Genomic DNA, 13713 nt, shown 5'->3' on the forward strand with positions numbered 1-13713 from the left:
CAGTTTTCAAAATATCCCAAACATCCCAAATTCGATACCCGAGTCATATTTTGGACCCAAATTCTGGCTCTTTGCACCTATTCGCAGTTTGAAATTCCGACTTTTTATACTGAAAATATACCAATTACTGAAAGCGGCGGTGGGTCACATTTTGCCCAAACCCCCCTGCAGATTTCAAAATATCCCAAACATCCCAAATCCGATACCTGAGCCATATTTTGGAGCCAAATTCTGGCTCTCTGCACGTATTCGCAGTTTGAAATTCCGACTTTTTATACCAAAAATATGCCAATTACTGAAAGCAACGGTGGGTCACATTTTGCCCAAACCCCCGTGCAGTTTTCAAAATATCCCAAACATCCCAAATTCGATACCTGAGCCATATTTTGGACCCAAATTCTGGCTCATTGCACCTATTCGCAGTTTGAAATTCCGACTTTTTTATACCAAAAATATGCCAATTACTGAAAGCGGCGGTGGGTCACATTTTGCCCAAACCCCCCTTCTGTTTTCAAAATATCCCAAACATCCCAAATTCGATACCTGAGCCATATTTTGACCCAAATTCTGGCTCTCTGCACCTATTCGCAGTTTGAAATTCCGGCTTTTTATACCAAAAATATGCCAATTACTGAAAGCGGTGGTGGGTCACATTTCGCCCAAACCCCCCTGCTCTTTTCAAAATATCCCAAACATCCCAAATTCGATATCTGAGCCATATTTTGGACCCAAATTCTGGCTCTCTGCACCTATTCGCAGTGTGAAATTCCGACTTTTTATACCAAAAATCTGCCAATTACTGAAAGGACATGTGGGTCACATTTTGCCCAAACTCCCCCCCCCCCCTGCAGTTTTCAAAATATCCCAAACATCCCAAATTCGATACCTGAGCCATATTTTGGACCCAAATTCTGGCTCTCTGCACCTATTCGCAGTTTGAAATTCCGACTTTTTATACCAAAAATCTGCCAATTACTGAAAGCACCGGTGGGTAACATTTTGCCCAAACCCCCCTGCAGTTTTCAAAATATCCCAAACATCCCAAATTCGATACCTGAGCCATATTTTGGACCCAAATTCTGGCTCTCTGCACCTATTCGCAGTTTGAAATTCCCACTTTTTATACCAAAAATCTGCCAATTACTGAAAGCACCGGTGGGTAACATTTTGCCCAAACCCCCCTGCAGTTTTCAAAATATCCCAAACATCCCAAATTCGATACCTGAGCCATATTTTGACCCAAATTCTGGCTCTCTGCACCTATTCGCAGTTTGAAATTCCGGCTTTTTATACCAAAAATATGCCAATTACTGAAAGCGGCGGTGGGGTCACATTTCGCCCAAACCCCCCTGCTGTTTTCAAAATATCCCAAACATCCCAAATTCGATGCCTGAGTCTTATTTTGGACCCAAATTCTGGCTCATTGCACCTATTCGCAGTTTGAAATTCCGACTTTTTATACTGAAAATATACCAATTACTGAAAGCGGCGGTGGGTCACATTTTGCCCAAACCCCCCTGCAGATTTCAAAATATCCCAAACATCCCAAATCCGATACCTGAGCCATATTTTGGAGCCAAATTCTGGCTCTCTGCACGTATTCGCAGTTTGAAATTCCGACTTTTTATACCGAAAATATGCCAATTACTGAAAGCAACGGTGGGTCACATTTTGCCCAAACCCCCCAGCAGTTTTCAAAATATCCCAAACATCCCAAATTCGATACCTGAGCCATATTTTGGACCAAAATTCTGGCTCTCTGCACCTATTCGCAGTTTGAAATTCCGGCTTTTTATACCGAAAATATACCAATTACTGCAAGCACCGGTGGGTCACATTTTGCCCAAACCCCCCTGCAGTTTTCAAAATATCCCAAACATCCCAAATTCGATACCTGAGCCATATTTTGGACCCAAATTCTGGCTCTCTGCACCTCTTCGCAGTTTGAAATTCCGACTTTTTATAACCAAAAATCTGTCAATTACTGAAAGCACCGGTGGGTAACATTTTGCCCAAACCCCACTGCAGTTTTCAAAATATCCCAAACATCCCAAATTCGATACCTGAGTCATATTTTGGACCCAAATTCTGGCTCTCTGCACCTATTCGCAGTTTGAAATTCCGACTTTTTATACCAAAAATCTGCCAATTACTGAAAGCACCGGTGGGTAACATTTTGCCCAAACCCCCCTGCAGTTTTCAAAATATCCCAAACATCCCAAATTCGATACCTGAGCCATATTTTGGACCCAAATTCTGGCTCTCTGCACCTATTCGCAGTTTGAAATTCCCACTTTTTATACCAAAAATCTGCCAATTACTGAAAGCACCGGTGGGTAACATTTTGCCCAAACCCCCCTGCAGTTTTCAAAATATCCCAAACATCCCAAATTCGATACCTGAGCCATATTTTGACCCAAATTCTGGCTCTCTGCACCTATTCGCAGTTTGAAATTCCGGCTTTTTATACCAAAAATATGCCAATTACTGAAAGCGGCGGTGGGGTCACATTTCGCCCAAACCCCCCTGCTGTTTTCAAAATATCCCAAACATCCCAAATTCGATGCCTGAGTCTTATTTTGGACCCAAATTCTGGCTCATTGCACCTATTCGCAGTTTGAAATTCCGACTTTTTATACTGAAAATATACCAATTACTGAAAGCGGCGGTGGGTCACATTTTGCCCAAACCCCCCTGCAGATTTCAAAATATCCCAAACATCCCAAATCCGATACCTGAGCCATATTTTGGAGCCAAATTCTGGCTCTCTGCACGTATTCGCAGTTTGAAATTCCGACTTTTTATACCGAAAATATGCCAATTACTGAAAGCAACGGTGGGTCACATTTTGCCCAAACCCCCCAGCAGTTTTCAAAATATCCCAAACATCCCAAATTCGATACCTGAGCCATATTTTGGACCCAAATTCTGGCTCTCTGCACCTCTTCGCAGTTTGAAATTCCGACTTTTTATAACCAAAAATCTGTCAATTACTGAAAGCACCGGTGGGTAACATTTTGCCCAAACCCCACTGCAGTTTTCAAAATATCCCAAACATCCCAAATTCGATACCTGAGTCATATTTTGGACCCAAATTCTGGCTCTCTGCACCTATTCGCAGTTTGAAATTCCCACTTTTTATACCAAAAATCTGCCAATTACTGAAAGCACCGGTGGGTAACATTTTGCCCAAACCCCCCTGCAGTGTTCAAAATATCCCAAACATCCCAAATTCGATACCTGAACCATATTTTGGGCCCAAATTCTGGATCTTTGCACCTATTCGCAGTTTGAAATTCCGACTTTTTATAATGAAAATATACCAATTACTGAAAGCAGCGGTGGGTCACATTTTGCCCAAACCCCCCTGCAGTTTCCAAAATATCCCAAACATCCCAAATCCGATACCTAAGCCATATTTTAGAGCCACATTCTGGCTCTCTGCACGTATTCGCAGTTTGAAATTCCGACTTTTTATACCGAAAATATGCCAATTACTGAAAGCGGCGGTGAGTCACATTTTGCCCAAACCCCCGTGCAGTTTTAGAAATATCCCAAACATCCCAAATTCGATACCGGAGCCATATTTTGGACCCAAATTCTGGCTCTCTGCACCTATTCGCAGTTTGAAAATCCGACTTTCTATACCAAAAATTAGCCAATTACTGAAAGCGGCGGTGGGTCACATTTTGCCCAAACCCCCCTGCAGTTTTCAAAATATCCCAAACATCCCAAATTCGATACCTGAGCCATATTTTGGACCCAAATTCTGGCTCTCTGCACCTATTCGCAGTTTGAATTTCCGACTTTTTTATACCAAAAATATGCCAATTACTGAAAGCGGCGGTGGGTCACATTTTGCCCAAACCCCCCTTCTGTTTTCAAAATATCCCAAACATCCCAAATTCGATACCTGAGCCATATTTTGACCCAAATTCTGGCTCTCTGCACCTATTCGCAGTTTGAAATTCCGGCTTTTTATACCAAAAATATGCCAATTACTGAAAGCGGCGGTGGGGTCACATTTCGCCCAACCCCCCCTGCTGTTTTCAAAATATCCCAAACATCCCAAATTCGATATCTGAGCCATATTTTGGACCCAAATTCTGGCTCTCTGCACCTATTCGCAGTTTGAAATTCCGACTTTTTATACCGAAAATATGCCAATTACTGAAAGCGGCGGTGTGTCACATTTTGCCCAAACCCCCCTGCAGTTTTCAAAATATCCCAAACATCCCAAATTCGATACCTGAGCCATATTTTGGACCCAAATTCTGGCTCTCTGCACCTATTCGCAGTTTGAAATTCCGAATTTTTATACCAAAAATCTGCCAATTACTGAAAGCACCGGTGGGTAACATTTTGCCCAAACCCCCCTGCAGTTTTCAAAATATCCCAAACATCCGAAATTCGATACCTGAGTCATATTTTGGACGCAAATTCTGGCTCTCTGCACCTATTCGCAGTTTGAAATTCCCACTTTTTATACCAAAAATCTGCCAATTACTGAAAGCACCGGTGGGTAACATTTTGCCCAAACCCCCCTGCAGTGTTCAAAATATCCCAAACATCCCAAATTCGATACCTGAGCCATATCTTGGGCCCAAATTCTGGATCTTTGCACCTATTCGCAGTTTGAAATTCCGACTTTTTATACTGAAAATATACCAATTACTGAAAGCAGCGGTGGGTCATATTTTGCCCAAACCCCCCTGCAGTTTTAGAAATATCCCAAACATCCCAAATTCGATACCGGAGCCATATTTTGGACCCAAATTCTGGCTCTCTGCACCTATTCGCAGTGTGAAAATCCGACTTTCTATTCCAAAAATTAGCCAATTACTGAAAGCGACGGTGGGTCACATTTGTCCCAAACCCCCCGCAGTTTTTAAAATATCCCAAACATCCCAAATCCGATACCTGAGCCATATTTTGGAGCCAAATGCTGGCTCTCTGCACGTATTCGCAGTTTGAAATTCCGGCTTTTTATACCGAAAATATGCCAATTACTGAATGCGGCGGTGGGTCACATTTTGCCCAAACCCCCCTGCAGTTTTTAAAATATCCCAAAACATCCCAAATCCGATACCTGAGCCATATTTTGGAGCCAAATTCTGGCTCTCTGCACGTATTCGCAGTTTGAAATTCCGGCTTTTTATACCAAAAATCTGCCAATTACTGAAAGCACCGGTGGGTAACATTTTGCCCAAACCCCCCTGCAGTTTTCAAAATATCCCAAACATCCCAAATCCGATACCTGAGCCAAATTCTGGCTCTCTGCACGGGGCCTAAAAACAATACGTTAATAAACCCAGCCGACTTATTGCTAACTCTTCTATAAATAAATCGATGGGAAAGAAAAGCTCTCAGCCTGCTAACAAGAGTGTACAAATCTACAAGGGCCGGGACGAGGATTCGAACCTGCATCCGAGAGCATCCCAGACGCTGCCGTAATCGACTGAGCTCCGACTTGGTCAAAAGGAGTTGAAACCGAAGTTCTACTGAACTTACTGGCTCCTGCAGCCTCTCCGAGGCACAAACCAGTGTAACAAGAGTGTGAAGTTGACTACGTCCATCTAGTTCCACCCGCTCCTCCCCAGAACTAGTTGTTAAATAAGCACTTTACCTTGACTCCTCTGATCCAACACTTGTCCACACGTGTCACACTCCTGAAAAAATATTTTTTTACATATACTAAGGGTAAGTATAAGTAATTATCAAAAGAAGGCACCAAACCAGGAAGGCTATGTAGCACCAGGGTAAGTATAAACAGTTTATTTCAAATGCAATCGAGTAGCAAAATATAATTATGAATTTCAAGAACACTGGAACCAATCACTGGAAAAGGTGTAATTGCAATAGAGATTAATTACAGATTGTAACAACAATAGCGAGTAGGCAAGACTGATAAGACTGCAATAGCCTAACGGAATACATTTTTGTCTTGGACTCATGAGTCTATGGTAAAGCATCAATGTTCTTTTAAAGTTACATAGAAACACATTACCTTATTACGGTCTTCCACTAAAACAAACCTTTAGCTAACCTTAGATAAAAGTACTGTGTATTATTAATTTATTTAGTTGTCTATTGGCCTAAATTATATAAATAACGTGTTTAAAACCTCTCAAGTACAGTATATGGTCTCTGAGCAACCCGTTCTCGCAAATTTAATAAGTCAATATTTTCTTATTAAATATGTGCATAGGTGACATACTTAACATAACAGATACCCTTTAAAAGATTCATAGAAAACACCGACCTTACCTAACCTTGTTAGTATCTTAAGATAAGCATCTTATTGCTTCGTAATTACAATTATTACCTAACCTATAATAGGTATAGGTTAAGTAATAATTGTAATTACGAAGCAATAAGATGCTTATCTTAAGATACTAACAAGGTTAGGTAAGGTCGGTGTTTTCTATGAATCTTTTTAAGGGTATCTATTATGTTTAGTATATCACCTATGCACGTAGTTAATAAGTCAATATTGACTTATTAAATTTGCGAGAACGGGTTGCTCTGAGCACTAAACCAACGTTAGAAGCCTAGTGGTTACATTGTCAAAAATGACCATTTACAGGTGAATTCATTTTATATCGCAGAGTAAACAAGATGGAAACAATTAACATCTTCCATCTATTAGATAAACAATTATCTAGTCGTCCCTTCACTTTCTAGTGTGTGGTTTGGTCAACATATTTCAGCCCCCGTTATTGTGACTCCTCGTCTGCAATTATCTTCCTCATTTATCTGCACAATTGTTATCCTGATATGACCACTCCATCGCCCTAGTCGTTAACACTAAACAATCTAGGGCGACTTGTTGCTAAACATTATATGCCACCTTTACCTTAGCTACAAGACACCGTGTACATATTATGAAACTACCTTTAATGTCATAATGCAGCAGTTTGCGCGCTCAAAATACAGATAGACAAATTCCTCAGGAACCGTAGGGGAACCTTTGACAAGCCGCCGGCTTCCTGTTGCCGTAGAGGACACTATGGAGAAATGGTGGCCCTCTGGTAAATTTAAGTCAATATTACCTAGGAGTTATGATGTACCAGCCATTAAACATCTGGGACTCACAGTTAATATGAAAACAATCCTTAAAAATAGTTAAACGAATCTTTGACTTAAACGAACAACATTGAATATTGAACTGTACGAGTCTCTGTTGTGGTCCCATCTGGCCTACTGTGTCCTAATATGGAAACTTCACTTCAAAAACACATCAATGATTTTCCGCTTTGGAGAAAGTTCAAGACTGCAACAACAATCATGCCAGAACTTGTTCAACTGTCACTACCTCGAATCTTTGAAGGATTAACACTATAAATGTTTAAATTGTTGTAGATTTTGATAGATTAGCCTATAAATTTTGCTAGAAATTACCTTCTTAATATTATCTGTTAGATTAAGGCCCTGCCCGAAGCGCTATGCGTACTAGTGGCTTTACAAGAATGTAAACACATCATGCCGTGTACTCTCAGAAACCCAATGTAACTTCTTATAGATATATAAATAAATGAATAACAGCCGAGGCCTTTGTAATACTATTTTAATGCATTGCTTTATACTTTGTAAAGTCTTTTAGAGAAGTGCTTTGTATTTATAACCTCCAACTTGGTCAGTATTACAAATTAAAAAAAAAATTATAATACTGACCAAGTTGGAGGCTATTAATACAGACCACTTCTCTAAAATGTCATATTTGACACAGACAGGCTGGACAACAGCTTCAAGCTCAACAAGCCACAATGTAACACAGAAAATAGATGTGTTGTTTCCCCCATAGGATTATTAACCCATGAACCCGCTTAACCACTCAAGTCGTAAATGCCGAGTCATTCCTCTTGTTCACAATATACACAAGACAAATCCTCAATAAAATAAGGGGGGGGGGGAGTAGGAAGGCTGACCTTTGGCAAGGCGCCGCCGTCCTGTCCCCGTCGAGGCCACTGTAGATGGTGGCCCTTAGGTCAGTTCATCATAGGAGCCCTTCTCCTTCCATCATTCTGAATCATGCTCATCGTACTAACCTGCACCCCCTCAATCCCCCCCCCCCCCCCCACCATCTTCACACAATCTGTGGCCAACATTTTTCGTTTCATTCAGATTTTCATCAAAATATGTCGAAGATTTCTCTTTGGGTTGTTTTAAGGGGCCTGACAGCCGAGTGGACAGCGCTTCGTAATCGTAATCCTGAGGTTCCGGGTTCGATCTGAAACAAATGGGCACTTTCTTTCACCCTGATGACCCTGTTTACCTATCAGTAAATAAGTACCTGGGAGTTAGACAGCTGCTATGGGCTGCTGCTTCCTGGGGATGTGTAAGAAAAAGAAGGCCTGGTCGAGGACCGGGCCGCGGGGGACGTTATGCCCCGAAATCATCTCAAGATAACCTTAAGATTGCTGGCTAACTACTGGCATGGCTATTAAGGCCACCACAAGCGCCCTAATGACTTAACTAGCGGGTACACCTATGGCTGCCACCTGACAACCTCCTCTATATTTTGTCTAAATACATATAATATACAAAATAATAACGAATAACAACATGAAGTACACACCCCGAACAATGCTTTCTATATTATGATTGAGTAATGATATCTGTAACACATTTATTTTTTGCACACTGGTAATCAACGTGACCCTTGCCAGGCGGCGGCTGGTCGACAACTGAGCCACACGTTAAGAAGTGGGACTCCCAGACGCGCCACTCACCCTTACTTCACTATAATATCTAAACTGTCAACCTCTAATACAGTTAAGCATCTGACCACCAGAGGCGCTAATGCTCCCCTGTTATTACGCCATCCATATAATAATTGCTCTCATTATTCATTGTTGCAACGTTTCATGCCCGAAACGCTTTGCGTAATAGTGGCTTTAGGCATTGTATGTACTAGCCCTATCTATAAATCCATCACTCTTTGTAAAATCTCTTGTATGTATGTACCTTACCTAAATAAACATTTGATTTGATTTGAAATACATTCATGTTCTGTAGTGACAGTGTCAGACCTCGAAGGAAGAATTGAAACACCCTTCTGAAGATGTATTATTAAATACGAAAATACTTAAAGAAATTCCTGTTTCAATTCTTCCTTCGTAGTCTGTCACTCACATTTTCATCACGTGTTAATTGTGGTGATTTACACGCAGATTTTGTAGTGTATATACGACAACTTCAGGAAAGTAATGAGTAGCGGATTTAGTCTAAACAATAATATATGCGTTTTGTTTTTAGTGCCAAATTATCTGGCAAATATACATTTGGAGATGTAGCTCAATCCTTCCTGTAGCCCAATCTTTCCTGTAGCCCAATCCTTCTTGTAGCCCAATCCTTCCTGTAGACCAATCCTTCATGTAGCTCAATCCTTCCTGTAGCTCAATCCTTCCTGTAGCCCAATCTTTCCTGTAGCCCAATCCTTCTTGTAGACCAATCCTTCCTGTAGCCCAATCCTTCCTGTAGCCCAATCCTTCCTTCCAAATCCGATTTGTAATATAATATTATTGGAGGTGTTGTGGTTTCTGTTCTAGGTTCAGGATTGTACCTGGTCCAGGTGTCATCTTATGTGGCGTTTATTTCTTTGTTGCTATATCCATTGTTCACCAACACTTCAGTTAACTTTCAAACTCCGTACTCACGTTGCTCCATTCTGAGCAGTGGGTAAGGGCTCGACGAATATAAGTGTTTAGAACACTGGCTTTGTGTCTTTGGGAGCACTCACTCCTACTGTTTAGGCATTAATCCTATGTTTGTAGGCTTAGTATATACGCTACTGCTTAGAGATGCTCCTGTTAAATTGTGTGTTTATTTGTCTACTTATACTGAATCCTTTTAAAGTGTGTCCTTATCTGTCATTTGCATCAAACTTCATCCCTCCCACTTACCTGTTTGGTAGTGAGTTCTGCTAATCGTGGATTGCTGTTACGTAGCTCATTTAGCTTCATAATAGTTGGATGGCTGAAATAAAAAGGCTTCAATTAAACAGAGCAGAAATTTATGAGAATGATGTTCAAAAATACCAAATAGTTATTATTTTATCTGTAGAAAACGATGTCTTACAGACAGGGTAAAAAAAAAAATGAATGTAATGAAACATCATTTACTTGGCAAAGAGCCAGAGGCTCCCTGGAGCTATCCAGGCTGATATGGATGTACTAGATTTTGGCATCAGTCAGTGTGAATGGAGTTCTACTGAATTACAATCTCTCAGCAAATGAACTTTTTTTCACCCTCATTGTTTGCTGTGATCGCCAACATGGTATTTAGAAAAAGTTGATCTGCTGCTGACCTCTTGCTAAATCTCTCCACTAAGTGACATTAGACGCTGGATGAATCATAGATCAGCAGTGTTGTTGATCTAAATATAGCAGGTGCATCTGAGTGGGTCTGGATTAGTAGGAAAGCATCACACACTAGCCCCTATCAGTCACCATTCTGCAATATAAAAAAAATCCCCCATGCTTTCCACATCACTTTTTTATACCCAACATATGCCAAGTTCTGAAAGCGGCGGTTGGTCACATTTGTCCCAATCCCCACTGCAGTTTTCAAAATATCCCAAACATCTCAATTTTGAGGCCTGAGCCATATTTTGGAGCCAAATTCTGGCTCTCTGCACGTATTCACAGTTTGAAATTACGACTTTTTATACCCAACATATGCGAAGTACTGAAAGCGGCGTTTGGTGACATTTGACCCAAACCTCCCTGCAGTTTTCAAAATATCCTAAACATCCCAATTTCGAGGCCTGAGCTGTATTTTCGAGCCAAATTCTGGCTCTATGCACGTATACGCAGTTTGAAATTACGACTTTTTATACCCAGCATATGCCAAGTCTTGATAGCGGCAGTGAGTCACATTTTGCACAAACTCCCCTGGAGTTTTGGAAACATCCCAAATATCCCAATTTCGAGGACTGAGCTATATTTTGGAGCCAAATTCTGGCTCTCTGCACGTATTCGACGTTTGAAATTACGACTTTTTTATAGCCAACATGTGCCTAGTAATGAAAGCGGCGTTTGGTCACATATATCCCAAACCCCCTGCAGTTTTAAAATATCACAAATATCCCAATTTCGAGGCCTGAGCCATATTTTGGAGCCAAATTCTAGCTCTCTGCACGTATTCGCATTTTGAAATTACGAATCTATATACCCAACATATGCCAAGTACTGAAAGCGGCGTTTGGTCACATTTGTCCCAAATCTCCCTGCAGTTTTCAAAATATCCCAAATATCCTAATTTCGAGGCCTGAGCCATATTATAGAGCCAAATTCTGGCTCTCTGCACGTATTCGCAGCTTGAAATTACGACTTTTTTTACCCAACATATGCCAAGTACTGAAAGCGGCGTTTGGTTACATCTGTCCCATACCCTCCTGCAGTTTTCAAAATATCCTAAACATCCCAATTTCGAGGCCTGAGCCGTATTTTGGAGCCAAATTCTGGCTCTATGCACGTATACGCAGTTTGAAATTACGACTTTTTATACCCAGCATATGCCAAGTCCTGATAGCGGCAGTGAGTCACATTTTGCACAAACTTCCCTGCAGTTTTGGAAACATCCCAAATATCCCAATTTCGAGGCCTGAGCTAAATTTTGGAGCCAAATTCTGGCTCTCTGCACGTATTCTCAGTTTGAAATTACGACTTTTTTATACCCAACATATGCGAAGTAATGAAAGCGCCGTTTGGACACACATTTTATTTATTTTATTTTATTTATTTTATTTATGCATATACAAGAATGTACATAAGGAATGTGAGGATACAAATATGGTAATTACAGTCTTGTAAAGCCACTAGCACGCGCAGCGTTTCGGGCAGAGCCGAAACCCCCCTGCAGTTTTCAAAATATCCCAAACATCCCAATTTCGAGGCCTGAGCCATATTTTGGACCCAAATTCTGGCTCTCTGCACGTATTCGCAGTTTTAAATTTCGACTTTTTTATACCCAACATATGCGAAGTACTGAAAGCGGTGTTTGGTGACATTTGTCCCAAACCCCCCTGCAGTTTTCAAAATATCCCAAACATCCCCATTTCGAGGACTGAGCCGTATTTTGGAGCCAAATTCTGGCTCTATGCACGTATTCGCAGTTTGAAATTACGACTTTTTATACCCAACATATGCCAAGTCCTGAAAGCGGCAGTGAGTCACATTTTGCACAAACTCCCCGCAGTTTTCGAAATATCCCAAATATCCCAATTTCTAGGCCTGAGCCATATTTTGGAGCCAAATTCTGGCTCTCTGCACGTATTCGTAGTTTGAAATTGCGACTTTTTTATACCCAACATATGCCAAGTTCTGAAAGCGGCGTTTGGTCACATTTGTCCCAATCCCCACTGCAGTTTTCAAAATATCCCAAACATCTCAATTTCGAGGCCTGAGCCATATTTTCGAGCCAAATTCTGGTTCTCTGCACGTTTTTGCAGTTTGAAATTACGACTTTTTATACCCAACATATGCCAAATTCTGAAAGCGGCGTTTGGTCACATTTGTCCCAATCCCCCCTGCAGTTTTCAAAATATCCCAAACATCCCAATTTCGAGGCCTGAGACATATTTTCGAGCCAAATTCTGGCTCTCTGCACGTATTCGTAGTTTGAAATTACGACTTTTTTATACCCAACATATGCGAAGTACTGAAATGTTTGGTGACATTTGTCCCAATCCCCACTGCAGTTTTCAAAATATCCCAAACATCCCAATTTAGAGGCCTGAGCCATATTTTGGAGCCAAATTCTGGCTATCTGCACGTAATCTCAGTTTGAAATTACGACTTTTTTATACCCAACATATGTGAAGTACTGAAAGCAGCGTTTGGTGACATTTGTCACAAACCCCCCTGCAGTTTTCAAAATATCCTAAACATCCCAATTTCGAGGCCTGAGCCGTATTTTGGAGCCAAATTCTGGCTCTATGCACGTATACGCAGTTTGAAATAACGACTTTTTACACCCAACATATGCCAAGTCCTGATAGTAGCAGTGAGTCACATTTTGCACAAACTCCCCTACAGTTTTCGAAATATCCCAAATATCCCAATTTCGAGGCCTGAGCTATATTTTGGAGCCAAATTCTGGCTCTCTGCACGTATTCGCCGTTTGAAATTACGACTTTTTTATACCCAACATATGCCAAGTAATGAAAGCGGCGTTTGGTCACATATGTCCCAAACCCCCCTGCAGTTTTCAAAATATCCCAAACATCCCAATTTCGAGGATTGAGCCATATTTTGGAGCCAAATTCTGGCTCTCTGCACGTATTCGCAGTTTGAAATTACGACTTTATATACCCAACACATGCCAAGTACTGAAAGCGGCGTTTGGTCACATTTGTCCCAAACCTCCCTGCAGTTTTCAAAATATCCCAAATATCCTAATTTCGAGGCCTGAGCCATATTATAGAGCCAAATTCTGGCTCTCTGCACGTATTTACAGTTTGAAATTACGACTTTTTATACCCAACATATGCAAAGTTCTGAAAGCGGCGTTTGGTCATATTTTTCCCAAACCCCCCTGCAGTTTTCAAAATATCCCAAACATCCCAATTTCGAGGCTTGAGCCGTATTTTGGAGCCAAATTCTGGCTCTATGCACGTATTCGCAGTTTGAAATTACGACTTTTTATACCCAACATATGCCAAGTCCTGAAAGCGGCAGTGAGTGACATTTTGCACAAACTCCCCTGCAG

General features: G+C 41.1%; 1 long non-coding RNA gene across 1 annotated transcript in view; it reads right to left on the bottom strand.

Moving 5' to 3' along the window:
• Positions 1–5586: 5586 nt before the first annotated feature.
• Positions 5587–13713, bottom strand: part of LOC138361555 (uncharacterized) — a 48275-nt gene continuing 40148 nt past the window's right edge. Inside the window, exons 2-3 of the long non-coding RNA XR_011227029.1 lie at positions 9906–9978; positions 5587–5669 (exon numbers count right to left, since the gene is read on the bottom strand). This is a non-coding gene — a long non-coding RNA (uncharacterized lncRNA). The remainder of the gene's footprint in view (positions 5670–9905; positions 9979–13713) is intronic.

This window comes from Procambarus clarkii, unplaced genomic scaffold (genome assembly GCF_040958095.1).
Source record: "Procambarus clarkii isolate CNS0578487 unplaced genomic scaffold, FALCON_Pclarkii_2.0 HiC_scaffold_470, whole genome shotgun sequence".
In the NCBI taxonomy this organism is placed as follows: Eukaryota; Metazoa; Arthropoda; class Malacostraca; order Decapoda; family Cambaridae; genus Procambarus; species Procambarus clarkii.